General features: G+C 43.9%; 1 protein-coding gene across 3 annotated transcripts in view; it reads right to left on the reverse strand.

Moving 5' to 3' along the window:
• HTR1E (5-hydroxytryptamine receptor 1E) overlaps positions 1-15,547 on the reverse strand; it is a 34,109-nt gene extending 18,562 nt beyond the window's left edge. The window contains exon 1 of one of the 3 annotated variants that reach the window (XM_033056574.2): positions 15,292-15,547. The gene's annotated coding sequence lies outside the window, so the exon portion shown is untranslated. Of the gene's footprint in view, positions 1-14,556; positions 14,698-14,737; positions 14,858-15,291 lie in introns of those variants that run through there. The other 2 variants (XM_033056573.1, XM_033056575.1) reach the window with 2 other exon arrangements.
• Between the last annotated feature and the right edge of the window lie 2,302 nt (positions 15,548-17,849).

The raw sequence follows: 17,849 nt of genomic DNA on the forward strand, positions 1-17,849 counted from the left end.
ATGCATAGACCACTGCCTAAATGACTGTCTGAGAGTATTTCAAATGACTGCTTGCTAGGTAGTTTGGGATCAAGCCACCCTTTCGTGTGCCTGGTCTCTGACATACTGAAGCCTCCAGAAGATGGATGAAGTTTCCTTTTGGATGCCTCATGCCCAGCCAGAATCCCACTGATTACTGCAGTTTCCCTGTGGTGCTACAAAGAATAATTAGCAAATTTCAAAGTTTACCCTTAAGATATAGCTGTGTTCAAAGATTGCCCTTCCCTGCATTTTGGATGTCTTCAGTGTGCCCTTGTATACTCTTGCTTGTGCTGCATGGAGGCTTTGCTGTTGTGTTGGTTCACATTCTCCAGATATGCAGATGCATGCCCTTGATATCGCTCCATACCTTTCTTTCATAAGACTAACACAAAGTTCTTGGCTGATAGTGGAAAAATTTCAATTTTCACACAAATTTTGGAACAATCACTTTCAAAACTTCCAATTTTCCCAAGACTCCATGTTTGCTGGTCTTGCTGCAACACAAACCTAAATTCAGAACCCCTTCAGCACAAGCCTAACACGAAACGTGGCAGTACTTCCAGAGGCAGTTCCTGGATCTGTTTCCATGCTGAAGATGAGACACATATTTGGTTCCCAATGAATCACTCTCCATGATTTCCTGCACAGATGTGGGCTCAGGGGCTAGCAGGTAAGGCACCGCCCTAAGCCCTGGGTCTCACCTTGCAGCTCTGGGTGTGTTTGCCTTAGGAGGCAAAAAAGAAGCTGACTTAATGCATGTGATCAGGCACCCCTCAGACACTTCTTGCCTTAATTATATTTACATAGGAGTAACAACAAATAGAAGCAAAACTGTTCTTATCAGCACAGCTTGACATCCCCAGTGCATTAGCACATGAAATGATCTGGTGACAGAGTAAATAAGACATGAATTACTTAAAAAAAGCTTTTACAACTAATTCTAAGATGTTTCCACATCAAAGGTGACCTGCAATTGTTAACAATTTGCAAAAAACAACCCCATCAACTAAAATGAGGGTTTCAATAGAATCATTATAAATGTTTCAAATTATCAAGTAAAAGTATTCAGCACAACTGGTTCCAAATATGCCTTTTCGTTTTCATCTAAGGCCCTGCAACAACTGGACTTCCTCCACACTACAGCAGCCGGGAGCAAACTTCTCTGCAGGAGCCCTCTGCCTTTCCAGAGGCAGAATAGCTTCCCCACTGAACCCAAAGGTTTTTGAGAGCCCTTAAAAAACACCCACCTTTGTAACCCTTCTGGAGGCCCCATGGGCTGAAGCTGGATGTTGTCCAGTTGTGGCAGTCCCAGAATCACAGAATGGTTTAGCCCTTGGAATATGGAAAAGTCCCTTAAGTTCATCCATTTCAACCATTAACCCAGCACTGCCAAGTCCAACACTCAACCATGTCCCTAAGTGCCACATCTACATGTCTTTTAAGCACTTCAAATGACAGCAATTCCACAATTTCCCTGGGCAGCCCATTCCGATGCTTGACAACCCTTTCACTGAAGAAATTGTTCCCAGAATCCAATCTAAACCTCTCCTGATCAAATGTGAGGCATTTTCCTCTTGTTCTCCAGCTTATGACTTGGGAGAAGGGATCAATATTCCCCTCTTTTTAGGTAGTTAGTTGTACAGAGTGATAAGATCTCCCCAGAGCCTCCTTTTTTCCAGGGTAAACACCCCCAGCTCCCTCAACTACTCCACATAAGACCTTTCATAAGGCTCTTTTGCTCCAGACCCTTCACTGGTTTCATCATGCCCTCACTACTCTTTGAGTCACAACAGTGATTTAATTTTGTCCCACCACCTCCCAAGGTAGCAAGGAGCTCATGTGGGCAAGGAGCTGGCAATCTCTCCTGGACATCTGAGCAGCAAATCCAGGTAGGCAGAAATGGGCCACCTCAGGGTACAGCACTCTGTGAGACAGCTACTGTGGCCAGGTGTGCTGGCAGCAGTGCACACCGCTCCCACTGTGTTCTGGATTAAGGCTTCAACATCTTGATGGGATATTATGTACTTTTTATTGCCAGCTTCATCTTATATACCACCAGAGCCAGTATTTAATTTAGAACAGCTTTATTCAGAGGTATTTAACCACAGAGTATCTCAATCTGGAGGTGTGGGAAAAGAGAGCATTTAAAATTTCTTAAATTTTTTTTTCTGGTTATTTTCAGCAATCCTTTATTCAAAATAACTTGGAGTTATGCATAAAGGCTGATTATAAAACCTATCTAGGGGATTGAGTCACACAGCTGTGCATTTAAATCTCCTTCAGCATGTTTCAACAGTCTCAAATACATGATGCTAAATTGGAGATGGGATTTTCGGATTAGAGATGGTGAAATGGTAGAGGGAGCACCAAGGTTAGAAACAAAGTGAAAGCGTGACTTCTGCATAGTGCTCTGAGGTTTCATGAGGAATGTTGGCTTGGAGGAAGGATGTCCTTGGCCTGAGAAAACCAAACAGCACAAACTGCACCAGGCTCTGTGAAACTCCCCAAGATGCATGCGCTAGGACAGCAGTGCTACTCTTTAAAAAGCACATTTTGCACCTGAGGAATTCAGAGTCTGATAATTTAATACCTTTGGAAGAAGCTGTGGATGGCATGCCCTTCTTGAAAGGACTGCTGTGACCTGCAGGAACAGAGGTGAGACCCAGAGCTTCATGATTAAGCTGAAACCAATAGAGTAGAGCTACCTTTTCTCCCTGAGACCCAGGCTCATAGCTTTGCCAGATTATTTTGACATATTTTCTCCACCCTGAGGATTTTAACTTCACTTTCGACAATACCTTTTAGCTTGGAAACATTGTTGATTTTCTCTGCAGACTCTTGCCAGAAAAAAAAGAGGGAGGAAAAAATGAGTTCATTTCCAGACACTTGAGAATATTGGAATTGTTCAGGTGCTGAAGTCAATGCAAGGCATCAGTTGATAAGTGGGAGGCTTAAATGCTAAAAATCTCAAGGTAGCAAGACAATGATTTGAAAAGGCCTTCTTTCTTCCGATTACTACTGAGAAAGGATGATATTACAGTGAACCTTGTTAAAATGGAATATTCCCAACAGAGAATAATTGATGTTAGTGCTACTGTCAAACTGAAGATCTGAAAGGGACTAATTGCATTTTCTACTAGGAATAACTTTCTATTTTGTCACTGCTTCGATACCTGAGCAATCCCATTAACCTCAAACATCTGAATCCCAGATCCTCTGCCTAATTTCTGCAGGGAAATAGCAAAACCAATGCTACCTAAGCAACAGTGGCCAAATTCGATGCCCTTAAATCAGAAGAACATGTAAAAACCTTCTACACAGTCTTCAATGGCTCATTCTAAGGAACATGCAAGTAGAAGAAAGAAAGCATCCATGAAGCAGAGTGTCTAATAGTGGCTGCTGATTTGGCTACTCACTTCTGGGGCAAGGAGCAAGGAATACTATCCCCACACTCCTGTGTGGGGCTTTGGGGAGATGCATTGGGCTAAAAATGAGAGCTCAGAGGCTCTGCTTGCTAGTGGAAAATTTCTCTCCCCGCCTGTCTCAGTCATTGACTCATGACAGGGGCAATGTGCTCTCCCTCCAGCTTCATATGGTATCTATCAGTGTTTCTGTTTGGTCCTGGCTCCTAGACTAAAGGAAAGCAGTTGACTGCCTCCCTTGAGTGCCTCAGCCTGTTAAGTCCAAGAGAGGTGCATATGCTGGTGTTGGAGAGAGCACATCAAGAGAAACATCACCTTGTGTTTCAAGAGAAAGCACTGGCTAGGAATGAAGGAAATCAGCACATCATCTACACAACTACAGCAGCTCCAAAGTGTTCCAGCAATATTTCCTCACTCCATATTGAGTGCTCCTGAGTGCTTGTTTGTGGTAGTGTGCAAAGAAGTGTGTGTCCCTGACTATGTTACACAGAATGGGAGAGCAACTGGATGAGCAGTTTTCAGACAGCATGCTAATCACATCTCCTCTCACCTGGCTGGGCTGCCAGGACCAGTTCCCTCCCCCTGGGCATGAGTGGTGTTGCTGCTTGCCTGCAAAGAGTGACAAGGCATCACAGGACTAGGGGAAATTGAAAAAAAAACCCCAATACCTAAGGAATACTGGGGTAGTTTAAATTCTCACCATTGCCAGAATTCTGGAAAAGCTGAAGAAAATCAAAACTGACCGAGCTCTCTGCTGTCTATCTGAACATTCTGGAAATCTCAAGAATAGAAGAACCAGAGGGTTGGTCCAACTGAAGTTTACCAGCAAGAGCTCTCCTTCAACCAAAGCCAGGCTCTTTCCTTCAGTAGTCCCAGAAGCAGTATATAAAATAGTAATACTTTCTAGTAATTGGAGCATCAGCCATTTAAAAAAAATGCTGATGTTAAATATATCTCACTTCTGAGCACATTAATGGAGTTTGCAGGTGCCATTAAGAGAGCAGAGATCACTTTTGATCTCCCATCAAACCATAAGTCACGTTTTTGTCCTTAGCTAGGTTATGTTTGGAACACAAAATATCAGACTAATGTGAGGTTTTTTTAATCATAAGGAAATATTTTTATTTGCTTGGATGACATTGATTTTAAAAAAGAGTCTACAGGTGAAGATGTAGAGATCATAGTCAGAGGCATTCTGATTCTTTCCAAAGGTGCTGGCTACATCCACATCCACGTGTGAATTAAGTGCAAAGGACAATGCAGCCAGGGATAAATGCTGGCACAAAAAGGTTAACACCAGAACGTAACTGGAAGTAGGTGATGCATCAACACATCTGCCCAAATTGAATATGAAGGATAGAAAGTGTACTGGAAATAGCTTCAAGGGAAATTTATGCCTAAATAAGTTCAAAAAAAAAGCAATTTGGGGCACTATTTTTTAGCACATCTGACAGGCTTGTAATAGAAATTGAATACAAATTTTGAGGGACTGACAATATTAGGTAAAGAGATGCCATTTTTGGGACCTATTAATAGTCAGCTGTCCAGGGACATTTCAGAAAGCAACACTGATTCCACAAGAAGCACCATCTAGATCTCTCCAATGACTACCTAGATCTCTGTGCATTGACTCTTCAGTGCAGGAATGCAAGAAACCATCAAGGAATTTCTGGTAGTTTAATTCCATAATTGTAGGCATGGCTAGATGGCCAGGATGTGGTAATTATCAGTAGACATAACCTGCTGATAATTTTATTACCATCATCTTGCTGGTAATCGCTGTCCAAAGTCTACTTTTACATGCACTGTGTACTCCAAGCTCCTTTCAACCCTATAACATCCTTTTATTTCTCTCCCTCCCCCCTCCATTGCCCTTTATCTGCCAAAAACCATTCTAGCATAAGTGAAAATTCAGACTGGTTGATTTTCAGAATGATTTTCACGATCACGCAGAATCGCTCAGCCTTGTACTGCACACGGTTTGAACCACACATGCAGGATTTCATGCCTCATGGAACAGCTCAAAAGTACACGATCTAAAATGGCCCAAAATTAGATCAGTATTGGTACTGCTGTACTGGATAGTGGAGTTGTTTAAAGGTTGTTACATTAAGAGTTCCATTAAGATATTTGTTGGGGTTTTTATGCCTAAAATACTAAAAATAAAATTACCATTCTTTCCTGCTGAAGACAACATTTAAAAACCATTATTTTATGAGCCAGTTCCAGAGAAAAAACATTATTCTGAAAATAAGCCATGGTATCATCAATATCATGAATTAAACACACAGAGAAGAAAGATATTACATGCATCCAAAATACAATTTCTGAAAGAAAGATATTTTTTCTTCCCTCCCTCTTGAATAATGCCCACTGTGTGCCTGGTTAGAAAGCAATAACTTGGTTATGAAATAATGGAAATTTTATCCATGTAAATGCCAACTGCACACTAAAATAATCACACAGATCACAGAGTGCTGTCTGCAAGATTCTGCCCTATAAATCTATCAGTAAATAAGGACTGTTTTACTGTGGCTCATAACACTAGGTGAATTTCCTATTAAATGGCTGACTAGAATTTGCTATACATGAAAAAGAGAAGATCAAATTAAGCTGTGCTGTAAAAATTAAACCACAAGATGAGACAAATGCTAGCCTTTGTATTTTTAACCTATATTACATTTTCTATTCCAAATTCAAGCTCCGAAGCCTGTGTAGTAACAGCTCTACTGCTTCTGGCCATGGTGCCTCTGGAGGTCCCAGGGCACAGCTGCACAGCAGGGAGAGCCACGAGCATTTTAAGGAACATACATGATTGTATTTAGAGGAACATTCCTGTATGGGGCTGATCAGTCACACAGGAGCTAGTCACACCTGGAGCACTGGTAAAGCAAAGAGATGGATGCAAACCAATGTCACTCCCTTGTGGGAAACTGCTTTAGTTAAGGTGGAAAATTCTCGGGATTCTGTCCTTCATTTGAGTCTGGCTGGTCTGGAAGCATCCTTTCAATTCGGTTTTTCCCAATCCTCCTCTGATGCCCAAGCAGAATCACTGGCAAGGGATGGCCAGGGTGGATACAGACAGGGATCAGTGAGAATACTTGTCCCCTGGTCACAAGCCTTACAGAATGGTGTTGAGTGTGGCCAGCAGAGCCAGCTCACTCTGTCCACAAGGAAAAGCTACAGGATCATTTTAAGTGTGACTGCCTGAATCTCATATACAGGGTATGCAAAAGCTCCTTCACATATGAATATCTTGGGGAAGAGCCCACTCTTGGATCTAGTCACACCTTCTGAACACCCCAAACTACACAGGAGCCAGGATAATAGAATTTTACCTTGGAAAACTTCCTCCACAACCAAAGAATAAATGAAATGAGCTTAAGAAAAGTTAAATGTTTTAATACAATATGGAAGACATATAAGTAACGTTTTCTTCCCCATCTGATTATATATTAAAAGTTCATTTACATGCTCAGCAGTTCTCAGACCTCTATTGGCTCCTGTGGACATCACAGTGCCTAAGGGATATGGACAAAACTCCAAAGCATGTGAAGTGAATTTGTAGAGATAGCAAGAACTCAAGAAAATTGGCAGGATATTCTTTTCTTCCAATATACTGCTGTGACTGGGCCAGGTCCCTACTTCTCCCCTGGCCCTAGTGTCTGGACTTGCTCATAGTCTAGATTTAAGCTTTCCTGGGAGTGCAAAGTGGTGCCTTAGCATGAGCCTCAAACTCATCTCCCTCATATCCCTCCCTGAGCTTGGATGTCCCTAAGGCTTGTCCAGGTTGTTCTCACTTGTTCTTCTGTCTGCTCTTCATCAGTGTTGGGCAGGGTTCTCTGCTAGCACTTATTAACAGGAACAGTTAGCAGAAACTGGAGGACTGGAAGTTTCCAAACATCCATGCTGTGCTTTTTGACAGCAAGTGAAAACAGCTACAAATACCTCCACCAGTAAATCCCAGTATATTTATCACCCACCCACATATCAAACTTGCATCAAAGCAAGCTGTGCTTAAGTCTCTAGTGTATCTAGTTTTCTTTATGTTTTTTCCTCGTCTATGAAATATGACAAGTATTCTTTTTTATTTTTGTGTGTATGTGCTTTTTTTTTGTTTTAGTGAAGTGTCTGCAAACACCACTTCTATTATCAAATACTTGGGAAACAAGCAAGCTTTGCTTTTGTATGATATGTATTTACTTTTAGCAGAGTAGTATGTATGTTTAATCCAAAGTCAGAGCCTAAAACCAACAGTGGCTGAAAACTGATATTTTGACACTAAATACTGTAGCCTTTTCTAAAAGACAATGGACTTCATTAAGAGGTTAGGAAGCGTCAATTTCAATTTAATATGAGAAGGTTTCGGAGCATATTTGACACAATTGCTGTTCATGGAAGATTTCTCCATTTCGTGTGTCTTTCACAGACACTTCTGCAGCTACCAGGGAGAAGAAGAAATCTGTGTTTGCTTCAAACTCATCAGGACAGAGATAACTAAGAGATTAAATGCGGGGCTCGTTTCACTTCTTTAGCAATAATAATGATAAAAATTCTGTGTAGAAACTCCCCTGCTTTCTTGTTCCAAACATCTCCACAAGTAGGAGCTACTAGGACTGCAGTCCTTATGCCCAAACAGCATTTTGGACCCTCAGATCCCAGAGGGGCTCAGTCAGGCAGCACAGTCCCATCACAGAAAGCCTTCTTCAAGCACAAATTTTAAGGATCTTAGATAACTACTATTTCTCTTAGTATAATAAGAGTTTATTACTATTTCTGACTAAAATTTTGTTTGTTTATTTTATTCTCCCCTGTAAGAGGGGAGCTTTTTCCTCTGTGTCCATACATTACCTGACAACTGGAAAATATCCTAAAATGGAGACCAGAGGCTCCCTAATAGCAAAAGTCTCAAATAGCTAATGAATCTCCCCCATCCCTTCCTTGTGTCCAATGGGTGAGTTTTTTGAGGATCCAGGGGAGGAATTCCAATATGGACAAGATGGTTGCTGGTTTTCAGAGCAAACAGCTGCTGTGTGAAATGCAGCCCAGAGAAAGGCTTGTATACACATACAGCAGGAAAGTGCACTTGTAACTCAGGTGAGTGTTCCTATTCATAATAACACCAAATGTATAATTTGTCTAATTACTCAGGAATTTCAGATCTTTCAGTCCAGTGAACAAAAGCAGTGATAATCTGGGCTCTTAATTCAAGAAGATAATGCACAGCATAATTTGATTTTTAGGTGTCTCCACACTGAGAAGTTCACACTCACACTGTGCAAAGCTGTTTTATCAAATATTTACCGCTCTGTAAGACCACTTGCCTGCTCTATGCTGGCCTACAAATCAAAACAGCTAGAAAGGCATTAGTCTCACCAGGAAGAGAAAGGTGGATATTGACTGTCACAACTCAGGGAAACATTAATTATGTGGATGACCACCTGAGCAGTGACAGCTAACACAGCAAGCTGTGTCAAACAGAGTTGGGTGCAGCTGGGCCACTTCACTCTGGTCAGACTGCTCTGATCCTAGCAAGTTTGGCAGAATCGTTTGGAAAATATCTAATAAACAAAACGTGTGTGCCTGCTTGTAACCCATTTCAGACCTCACTCACTTTCCAAACTGGATGCTAACTACTGACCTATTTCAGCAATTTAAAAACCATTTTGTTTTAATGTCCTTGAATGAAACGTCATTGTAAATAGATCAAAATTAAATTATTTGCTGTATAAACATGTGAATCGTGCCTGGGTATTATGATCACCCACACTCATGACAGAGTCTTGCTTGGCAGCCAACTTAGGTTTTGCAACTTTGGATATTTTTGGGATATGATACAACATGGATAGAGCTATGCTAAGTTTCAAGTATTTCGCCTCATGCAAAACTTCACACAAATGAGAAATGCTATTCCTCAAAAGCATTATTGCAAGAACAGAGTGTCCAGTTTAAAACTGAGATATTAATTTGACTGGCAGTCATTGTGTGTTTATAAGTCAGGACAAAATACTTACAGTTCAACAGTCTACAAAACTCTCTCTATGAGAAAATGGAAAGATTTTCATCAACAAAACACTTGAAGCAAGGCACAGAACATTCAATTCTGTGAAACATGGGATACTGGAATTATCCTGGCAATTTACATGTGAGCTCTGAGTCAGTGCTTTCAGGCAGGGAATAATTCCACACATGCATCCCTAATGAAACAGGATCATAAATCTTTCTGAATGGTGCTTTTCAGTTTATATGCTTGGCTTCAAATTTGTCTCCTACAGGAAAGACACTGGAAGACAGAAGCAGCACAGGGTCCAGCCCAAGGGGCACAGTTCAAGAGAGCATTTTGCTATGTGGGACCCCATTTGTATGCTCTTATCTGAAATAGGTATTTATATGAGTATTTGTAATGGATATTAAAGAAAAGGAAAGAAAAATGGACAAAAGAGCAGAACAGCAGGCCAGGTAGCAATCACTGGGGTAGCAGATAGCCTGGTCTGCTTGAATATAAAAAAAGAAACAAAACAAGTAAATTAGAACCACTGAAACCTTAATAGGAATACCTGTCTAATTTAGCTTGTGGGGAGGAATTTGTTAATCTCAAATTAAATAAATAAATGGGTCTATAATAGCTAAGCCTTTTTGTGCTGCTTATGCTGTAAGCATAAGATGTAAATCTTTCCAGATTAAAAAAAGAGGTGGATCTGGGGCTAGTCAGTGTATTTGGTCCCTGGACTGACAAGTCAAAAATTGTGAGACACTGCCACAGCACAGGCAGCTGCAAAAACACCCAAAGGCAAAAAGAGGGTGTGTGGAGGGACAGGAAACAGTCAAGGGCTCAGGTAGCCATGCTGGGACTGGGGGTTGTCCATCCTGGAGAACTGGATGTGTGTTACTCCCCTCCTCTGAAAGGCTCTGCATGAGGGATGCCACTTCATCTGAAATGTGGGCTCAGGAAAGGGATCTTCCCTGGCCTTCACTGACTTCTAGCTCTTAAAAGAGCATAAACTGGTAATCCAACCAGTAGCATAATTAGAAGCTGTCAGCATGATATCCCTCCAGTATATCTAAACTTGGAAAGTCTTGCAGGGAAAATGGGACAATTCTGCAAGTGTGGTGCTAGAGGTTTCAGAGCCTCCTGTTCCCTGCCAGGCTGAAGCCATGGCATTTGGCCAGAAGTGTAAAGGAACAGGATTTCCAGCGGTAGTAACCAAGTAACAATGCTGGGGACTAACAATATGCTGCCCTCCAAACATTTTAAATTGCATTTGATGAGCTTCTGATATGGTACCACCGCATATATTTTGACAGTACTGGATGATGGTTTGGGTGCTACCAAAAACTCCTTCACTTTTAGAATCCCAGACAGACGCCTGGGAGAACATGGGTGACTCTTAAAGGCAGTTTTGTTATGGGCTTCTGCAACAGATGAATACTTGATTTGCCTGCTCCCAAAAGAGACGTCCCTTTGTGTCTTTCTGCAAGAATGGATCTGAGCAGAAAAAAGCTGTACCCCATGTCCCACAGACCCTTTGGGAAGGGAAGTGCCCAGCAATGGGTGCTTATAGGTGATGGAGAAGGAAACTGTGGCAGTAGGGATACTGTCCAGAGCAGAGGCAGGAGTGGACATATCCCCTGCCCCCAGCAGTCAGGGGGTGGGGTCTGTCCCTGCAGGTCCAGGGAGAGCAGGCAGACTGTGTGCCAGAAGATGTCAGCTGGGCAAAAGGATTGAGCCAGCAAAGACAACAGAGGGAAATCTAGCATTTGGAAAGCCCCGTGCTGCAACCACAGCCTTAGCAACTGCCAATTGTAAGATTAAGCCTTGTCTTCAATAGGGGGGCCTTACAGCATTTTGGCTTCTTAATCCAATTCTGGATTTGAGGAAATAGTAAAGAAATGGGTAGGTCTGTGTGAGCAGAGGAGTTAGATGTTGGGGCTGATGAGTTTTCTTATTGCATTTCTAAATAATGTAGAGGTTCGAACTGTTTTGCCCAAGATGACTTTGCTGTCCAAGGGACTAAAGAAAAGTATCCCTTTGTAGGAGTAGCTCCCTGTTACAAAAGCACCCTTGCCAAGTCCTACCTAAGCCCAGGATATCTAAGGATATACCCTATATATAAGGATATAGGTATTTCCTTGCCTGGATAGGAGTACAACTGCTGCTTCCCTATGGGAAGTTTATCAGCAGTCCAACACCGTGGTTACAGCAGGGCTTGGGTCCATATTGGCTGCACAGGGAGCAGACAGCTCCCTTCCTCTTGAAGCAAACTTATAAATCTGGAGACTACAAATATGTCCTGCTTCATTCACTCTTGAGGTTAAAGAGCCTGATTAATCTGCCTCAGATCATGTTTTTAATCCTTTCCCTGCACCCTCCCAAGGTAATTCACAGCTGTGTCCCGGGTGGTAGACTCCTTCAGCCAAGACTCCACCAACGTTGAGCTGTGGGACCAAATCTCACCACATACTTTGTAGGGTGCAATTCTCCTTGCGCAGCACTGTGAAATGTCTGACTTTCTCTCAGCACTGCGTTTTGTACTGGTAGAAGTGTTACCAGAAAAGCTGTTTCCCATACTACATGTGTGCAGCAGGTAATTCCCAGCTCCCTACCTGGCCCTCCTGAACTCACTTCTGCAGATCACATCTCCACTTCAGCTACATTCAAATTCTGATCTCATCTGCACCTGCTGAACTTCCACCACAGTGACCTCCACAGACCCCACATTTGTTACTGCCAGGACTGTCAAGAGCACAAAATTATCAGTGTAAAAAGGTTTAGAAGGGCTAATCCACCAGCTGTTTGCAGAAGTAAAATCTTGGGAAGGTGTTTCATTTTACACAGGCCAAATGCTATTGAGAGGGCTGTTCATAAACAGACAAATTTACATGAGCATGTGGCGAAATGGGTGCTTGCCTTTTTAATACAGTAGTCACTTTATAAAGGAGACCCAGAGAAGCATTTTCAGTCAAGGGATTAGTTTGACAGACTTAATATAATTAGATGGAGATGAGTTTGGCCTGGTGACCTTTTTCTTTCTCCTGGTATACTCCATGTGCTTGACCAATGATTCTCCAAATCAGCTTTCAACTGATTTAAGGCTTTTCTTGCTGTTTTGCATTGAGATTTTTTTCCTCCTTTTTTAATATATGACACTGCTTCCTTTGTGACCTGGAAGAGATCCTTATGTCTTAAACATATCATTCTTACAGGGAGGTTATGCTAAATCCAACCCCTCAGTCAGAAAAGGGGCTGCTGCCAGTTTCCTCTTTACTTACTAAAGAAATTGCCAGCAAGGGGCACCAGGAATTCAGCAGAAATACCAGGACCAGGAAAACAAGAATTTTAAAGCTGACATCCACTGTCTTTAGGTGGCCACTTGGTGAAGCTGGTGGGTTTTTCAGAAAAAAAAAAGAACTCCACAAACTGCCCCCAACAACAACAATACATTATCAACAGCAACAGGCAGAAGCTCAGAACAGCAAAACCAACACTATCTCTGTACACTCCTGAAGTTGTTAAATAATAATACAAGCAAACATGCATCTAAACTTTAATAAAGTTCCTATGACAGACAAGTTTATCTGCATCCTGAAGATTATTTCAGCATGCACAAGACTTTATCAATAGAGGAAAAACAGGGAAGAATTAAACACAATTTTCTCTAGTTTCATAGGAATCCAAGAGCACCTTGCAGAAGAACTAAGCTGTTTAGAAATAAATGCTACTCTTTGGCCATCTTAATTATATAATGTTGTCCTTTTTTCATGCTGGCAAGTGCTTTTGTTCCTGAAAATTATCTGTGTATCTAGCACCTGACAAACTATGCATTTGGTGCTTGTAAATGAATTGGAGATCATAGTTTTAACAAATAAGAGATTTTTTGTGTGCTTGTATTTTTTAAATTGGGCAGATCAATGAAAGGTGCCCTCCCAAGTCCCAAAGTTTGAGATATCTGAAATGCTAAGGTAGGCTGAAGCCAATCCATGATCATGGAAGGCTACTGGCTGTTAGGACATTGCAGTCTGCATTTCAAGACAGTCAAGAGCAGCTCAGAGATCTCCTAAAAAAAACCTGGGAAAAATCCACAGGGCTAGTGATTACCTAGCTCCTGTGCAGAGAGGCTGCAATGCTGTTCAGTCCATGTTTTCCCTGATTTGGTCTGCCTTGAACTTTTGAATGACTGTGATTCATGCAACTGAATACTTCAATGAACAGTACTTCAGCCCTGGTTTGGGGAATCACAGAAGCACATTTGCCTTCAGCCTCACCTTTAGCTTCTGAGTAATTCCACTGAAGCTCATGGTATGTAAGCCCTCACTTGAATTTAACAAGCACTTTACTGGGTTGATGCTATTTTTGCATGTCTCTCTATGGGAAAGTAGTGCATCATTAGAGGTGCAGATTTGGTGGATTTTCCTTTTTATTTTTTTTTTTTTTAACGTAGACCCCACGTTTTTGAATGTATGATCTCATGACAATTCCAATCCTTTAAAACTGAACATTTCAGAATGTTTTTCTGCAAGACTCCCAGCCACCAGGAAATAACTAAACACAGATCAAATGCCTTATGCATGTTATTTAGTTGCCGTGGACTCAGACTTGAAGTGTAAGGCTGGTCACAAACAACAAAATGAACTATCTCTCTTCTCTGCTCGCCATCTCTCTAGACACTGAGAGACCATCAGCCTGTAGCCACCTGCTGCTCGTTTTGAGTCACAAGGACAATCAAGTAGATGCACAGTTCAACACCTGCATTTCATGCCCCCGGAGATCCATTCCTAAAGCAAGGAATACAGCCTACCTCGTACAATACTGAGAACAGCTATTTTCACATCCTGTGCATCATTCAGCCCCCACTCAGGTGTGAGAAAGCAAGGGGAGAGCACTGACCTTTTTACCTTTTGAGAGGCACTTTAGAGAGCAGCTCACGGCATCACGAGCAGAGACTGGGGATGCCCGGACAGCCCCGGGGAGCACGCTGCTTACCGGGAGCGCAGGGAAGCGCTGGGTGGGTACAGCCGCCGCTCGCCCCCTCTCCGAGCCTCCCGCGGTACCACAGCCCTCGGCACAGCCCCGCAGCCCCCCACGAGCCCTCCGGGACCCCGCCTCAAAGCTCACCAAGGAAAACTTCACGGTTCACCGAAACCGCAGGGCAGCATCCTGCGGCGGGTAGCGGGGCTCCCCCTCGCAGCCGGTCCCCTCGAGGCAGCAGCGGGGGATGCCGGGCGAGGCACCCCGCACACTCCCGAGCTCGCTACGACCCCCGCTCCTCCTCCCGCCCCCAGCCCCGGGCTCTCACCTGAGCTCCGGCTCCTGCTGGGGGTCTCGGCCGCGGGGAGGGGGCCGAGCTCCGCCGCCTCCCCGCAGCGCAGCAGCGCCGAGTGCCGCGCTGCCCCCGGCACCGGGATTTATCGGCGGCAGCGGCGGGGAGGGGGAAGCGCCGAGCGGAGCCACTTCGGGGCGCGCCGCGACCGCGGGCAGCGCCCGCCGCCTTCCCGCCCCCCGGGCGGGGGGAGCGCGGGGTCGCGCCGAGGGGAGGGGAGGGGAAAGGAGGGGGAGGATGAGGATGAGGAGGATGCAGGTGCAGTGGCTCCGCTTCGCGGCGGCGGCAGCAGCACGGCACCACCCCCGCCCCGCCGCGCCCGCCGGGGAGCACCTCTGCCAGCCCCGCACCGCTGGGCACCGCTGGGCACGGCGGCTGGTGCCACTGCCTGGGCCCGTGCCGGAGGCGCTGTCGCTGCCCTGTCGGGGCGGGGGGCGGCTGCAGCTGCCGCCCTGCCCGGAGCCCAGCTGCGGCGCTGGATCAGCCCGCTCCCGGCTGGAGCGCAGCTGCGTGCCTCCGAGGGCTGGTACCTGGTGCGGGGACTGTCTGGGAACCGGGAAAGCTGCTCGGGGCTTGCCCGCTCTTCGCAGTCCGTCCCTGATCACCCGGTGCTGGCCGATGCCGGAGATACGCTCCTGGAGCAGGCGGGGCTGGAGTGAGAACCATGTGGGTTTGCGAGACTGTTTTGGGTGTAACGTTGCGTCCATGCTGTCTGAGCACACGGGAGTGGAGTCGCTCAGTTTTGCGATGTATACACTGCATAGAGCGATGGATAACCTGTGGAAGTACCATGGAGAGAGTTTAGAAGCCACCAATGACTAAAAATTAAGTAGTTGTTCCCTCTGGGAATTACATAATTTCTACTAGTGATGTTAACTTTGTCAAATGCAACTTTGATGCTATATTTTCTACCAAAATAGGTAGGATAGAAGTTTCCCCACACACCCAGTAATTTGGATAAAAATCCCACAGGAGAGTCTTAAAAGGCTTTTGCTTATCTAAGGAAGGAAGAATGCATGGGAGGCAAGGAAAGCAGGAAGTGAAGAATGGAAGTGAAAGAACCTCTGCTTTGTTCTAATGAGGTTGTCACTAATCAGAAATGCCATTATTATGCACAGCTTTAGAAACCTGTGTTTCAATGTGGAGTATTGGTTTAAGAATCTGTTCATTAACTCTAATTCTGTCTCTCCCACTTTACCAAAGGGACAAAAAAATTAAAGAGCTCTGTCTGATGAAGTGTGTTCAAGACTGCTGGAGAACTCCATGATCTAAAATGAGAGTGGAAGACAGCATACACAAAGAGCAATCTCTGGATCTCATTGATGATGTGCTAATAATGCTTCTCAAATTTTGAGCAACAAAGGAATGAGATTCCCAAGCATTTTCTATGGTCATCAGTGCTGAATAAAATTTCTGTCTCAGACTTTACATAGTTTCTGACATCTCTTAACTTCTGTTTTGGGCATTAGAGGAGGATGGTCAGGCTGATATGTCTTCATACATCAGCCATAACAGGGCCATAATCTTCAGCAGGGCCATCATCATGATTAGTATTTATTTAGATGTGTGCATGGTTATGTAAAATAACTTGCTGTCTGGCTCCATTCTGATGTGTGTCCCAGGCAGCAACTCTACATCTCACCCATCTTCCCCCAACATACTGCAGCTACAGGTAAAACAAACTTCCAGGAGCAGGAGGTATCAATCCCACATGGAGAGCCCTTCATCCGAGGTACCAGACAATGAAAACACAGACTGAAAAATAAAAGCCATATTATGCAAAAATTAAGCATGGAAGGAAGGGTTTTAACTGAGACAAAGTGTTCTCAGTGGAAGGCACAAATATCAGTCACCCACAGCTGAATGATTTCAAGTTGATCGGAAGCTGGGTGGAGTGACAGCCCAGAAAGTTTCACATTAAGTCAATTAAATCCCATTATTCTTTAGATTTTAAAAGCTAATTAAATTAATTTCATGTGACTGTGAAAGGAGCTGAAATGACTGCCAAAAACTGTTCTTGTGACAGGGTACAGAGGCAGCATTAGTCAGTAATTATGGCACCAGGCTGGTACTCAAGAGAGTTTTGTGTCTTATCTGCCCAGCTCTGAGTGGTGATAAGAGGACTCTTCAGTTTCCACAAAGTGGTACTGGGGACAAGTACTCAGCTTGCATGGCAGGGAGGAATCACTACAACTGGATCATCTCTTATTGCATCCCAGCAATACTCCTCCAACCTGATCAGTGATTTCCTGGGCTTATTTGTAGGTAGAGGATGTAGAGCTTGCTGAGTTACTTCCTTTCAGATATCAGAAATGTCTTGCCATGGAAATAAACATGCCTTTGAGACAAGACTTCATATTCATTCAGGTATGTGTGCGTGCACCTGTTCAGTCTACCAAATTTCCATCATGGCAGAACTGTGGATGCACGGGGAAAAGTAGTGTGAGACCATCTTGTGGGCTATAACCACAGTCTGCCTTACTTCAGCTCTGGATCATTCAGATATAACTGGTCATGCTGAGCCATGATGTTTTGGGCAGGAAACACCCTGCAGGGAATTGTGAGCTGGTTGCTATCTGCACACATTTCTTTTTTGTCTTTCTTTTATGTATTGCCCTTTTCCTTTCCCAATCCACTTTTTGCATTTAGGTTGCTATTTCTTTCCTAGGTGGTCATTGGACATGTCCCCAGGTATGTCTCTGCAGCGCTAGAAGGATCCACCAGAGTGGCTATCAACAGTGTGCTCTGTAACCTCATCCCTTCTGTCTGCAGGGCTGGCTGCTCAAATGCTGATGCAGTGCACGTGGGATTCATCTGCCTTTAGCTTCTGACATTGTGAGTTAATCATCAGAGTGCAAGCACATCACCTCAGGCTCTCTGTATAGCTAATGGAGAGAAATAGACACCTCCAGAAGGCAACTCATCTCATCCATCTTAGGCATCCTCTACGGGAAGATGAAATGAGCTGCCTTTTGGAAGGGCCCATTTCTCTCCACCGAGTCAGAAGGGAGCCCAGGGTGATTTGCTTAGATAAAGATGATTAATGTTTAGATACGTACAGTGAAGTGAAATGAATCTCACTTCTTTT

Source organism: Catharus ustulatus, chromosome 3 (genome assembly GCF_009819885.2).
Source record: "Catharus ustulatus isolate bCatUst1 chromosome 3, bCatUst1.pri.v2, whole genome shotgun sequence".
NCBI lineage: Eukaryota > Metazoa > Chordata > Aves > Passeriformes > Turdidae > Catharus > Catharus ustulatus.